Genomic DNA, 2,500 nt, shown 5'->3' on the forward strand with positions numbered 1-2,500 from the left:
TCCTGTTGTCACTGTTACAGCCTGTTAAAAGCCTGCAATCATCTTATAAGCGCATGTACACAGATAGCCTGGGAAACAACAATTCCTATGAAAGTAATGTTAAAGTATAGCATGTGTTTGATGGCTGAGACACCATTATCCGCCACTCAGATGGTGAGAGGAACTGTCAGTGGTGTCACAGCATCTTTAAATGGGCTTTCTGCTGGCTGTTTCCTCGCTTACGGCCACACCACCCTGAACACGCCCGATCTCGTCTGATCTCGGAAGCTAAGCAGGGTCGGGCCTGGTTAGTACTTGGATGGGAGACCGCCTGGGAATACCAGGTGCTGTAAGCTTTTTCCTCTCAGCTGTCACCAGAGGAGGGCGCTGTTGCTCCATCACCGCACACAGGGCGTTGAGAAACAAAGCTGCAATCATTCCAGCTGTGTGTGTATGCAGGGCAGAGAGGTGGCAATGAGACGCCTCACTTTCCAAGTAGTTTTGAGGGTTCCTGTTGTCACTGTTACAGCCTGTTAAAAGCCTGCAATCATCTTATAAGCGCATGTACACAAATAGCCTGGGAAACAACAATTCCTATGAAAGTAATGTTAAAGTATAGCATGTGTTTGATGGCTGAGACACCATTATCCGCCACTCAGATGGTGAGAGGAACTGTCAGTGGTGTCACAGCATCTTTAAATGGGCTTTCTGCTGGCTGTTTCCTCGCTTACGGCCACACCACCCTGAACACGCCCGATCTCGTCTGATCTCGGAAGCTAAGCAGGGTTGGGCCTGGTTAGTACTTGGATGGGAGACCGCCTGGGAATACCAGGTGCTGTAAGCTTTTTCCTCTCAGCTGTCACCAGAGGAGGACGCTGTTGCTCCATCACCGCACACAGGGCGTTGAGAAACAAAGCTGCAATCATTCCAGCTGTGTGTGTATGCAGGGCAGAGAGGTGGCAATGAGACGCCTCACTTTCCAAGTAGTTTTGAGGGTTCCTGTTGTCACTGTTACAGCCTGTTAAAAGCCTGCAATCATCTTATAAGCGCATGTACACAAATAGCCTGAGAAACAACAATTCCTATGAAAGTAATGTTAAAGTATAGCATGTGTTTGATGGCTGAGACACCATTATCCGCCACTCAGATGGTGAGAGGAACTGTCAGTGGGGTCACAGCATCTTTAAATGGGCTTTCTGCTGGCTGTTTCCTCGCTTTCGGCCACACCACCCTGAACACGCCCGATCTCGTCTGATCTCGGAAGCTAAGCAGGGTCGGGCCTGGTTAGTACTTAGATGGGAGACCGCCTGGGAATACCAGGTGCTGTAAGCTTTTTCCTCTCAGCTGTCACCAGAGGAGGGCGCTGTTGCTCCATCACCGCACACAGGGCGTTGAGAAACAAAGCTGCAATCATTCCAGCTGTGTGTGTATGCAGGGCAGAGAGGTGGCAATGAGACGCCTCACTTTCCAAGTAGTTTTGAGGGTTCCTGTTGTCACTGTTACAGCCTGTTAAAAGCCTGCAATCATCTTATAAGCGCATGTACACAAATAGCCTGGGAAACAACAATTCCTATGAAAGTAATGTTAAAGTATAGCATGTGTTTGATGGCTGAGACACCATTATCCGCCACTCAGATGGTGAGAGGAACTGTCAGTGGTGTCACAGCATCTTTAAATGGGCTTTCTGCTGGCTGTTTCCTCGCTTACGGCCACACCACCCTGAACACGCCCGATCTCGTCTGATCTCGGAAGCTAAGCAGGGTCGGGCCTGGTTAGTACTTGGATGGGAGACCGCCTGGGAATACCAGGTGCTGTAAGCTTTTTCCTCTCAGCTGTCACCAGAGGAGGACGCTGTTGCTCCATCACCGCACACAGGGCGTTGAGAAACAAAGCTGCAATCATTCCAGCTGTGTGTGTATGCAGGGCAGAGAGGTGGCAATGAGACGCCTCACTTACCAAGTAGTTTTGAGGGTTCCTGTTGTCACTGTTACAGCCTGTTAAAAGCCTGCAATCATCTTATAAGCGCATGTACACAAATAGCCTGGGAAACAACAATTCCTATGAAAGTAATGTTAAAGTATAGCATGTGTTTGATGGCTGAGACACCATTATCCGCCACTCAGATGGTGAGAGGAACTGTCAGTGGTGTCACAGCATCTTTAAATGGGCTTTCTGCTGGCTGTTTCCTCGCTTACGGCCACACCACCCTGAACACGCCCGATCTCATCTGATCTCGGAAGCTAAGCAGGGTCGGGCCTGGTTAGTACTTGGATGGGAGACCGCCTGGGAATACCAGGTGCTGTAAGCTTTTTCCTCTCAGCTGTCACCAGAGGAGGGCGCTGTTGCTCCATCACCGCACACAGGGCGTTGAGAAACAAAGCTGCAATCATTCCAGCTGTGTGTGTATGCAGGGCAGAGAGGTGGCAATGAGACGCCTCACTTTCCAAGTAGTTTTGAGGGTTCCTGTTGTCACTGTTACAGCCTGTTAAAAGCCTGCAATCATCTTATAAGCGCATGTACA

At 49.6% G+C, this 2,500-nt stretch overlaps 5 non-coding genes across 5 annotated transcripts; all 5 read left to right on the plus strand.

The window, feature by feature from the left end:
* Nucleotides 1-216: 216 nt before the first annotated feature.
* On the plus strand, nucleotides 217-335 carry LOC133989825 (5S ribosomal RNA). The gene has a single exon (XR_009926944.1). It is a non-coding gene; the product is annotated as a 5S ribosomal RNA (ribosomal RNA).
* A 369-nt stretch (nucleotides 336-704) lies between these two features.
* On the plus strand, nucleotides 705-823 carry LOC133989564 (5S ribosomal RNA). Its single transcript, XR_009926695.1, has one exon. It is a non-coding gene; the product is annotated as a 5S ribosomal RNA (ribosomal RNA).
* A 369-nt stretch (nucleotides 824-1,192) lies between these two features.
* Nucleotides 1,193-1,311, plus strand: LOC133988917 (5S ribosomal RNA). Its single transcript, XR_009926102.1, has one exon. It is a non-coding gene; the product is annotated as a 5S ribosomal RNA (ribosomal RNA).
* A 369-nt stretch (nucleotides 1,312-1,680) lies between these two features.
* Nucleotides 1,681-1,799, plus strand: LOC133989826 (5S ribosomal RNA). The gene has a single exon (XR_009926945.1). It is a non-coding gene; the product is annotated as a 5S ribosomal RNA (ribosomal RNA).
* A 369-nt stretch (nucleotides 1,800-2,168) lies between these two features.
* Nucleotides 2,169-2,287, plus strand: LOC133989555 (5S ribosomal RNA). Its single transcript, XR_009926686.1, has one exon. It is a non-coding gene; the product is annotated as a 5S ribosomal RNA (ribosomal RNA).
* Nucleotides 2,288-2,500: the final 213 nt, after the last annotated feature.

This window comes from Scomber scombrus, chromosome 10 (genome assembly GCF_963691925.1).
Source record: "Scomber scombrus chromosome 10, fScoSco1.1, whole genome shotgun sequence".
Lineage (NCBI taxonomy): Eukaryota > Metazoa > Chordata > Actinopteri > Scombriformes > Scombridae > Scomber > Scomber scombrus.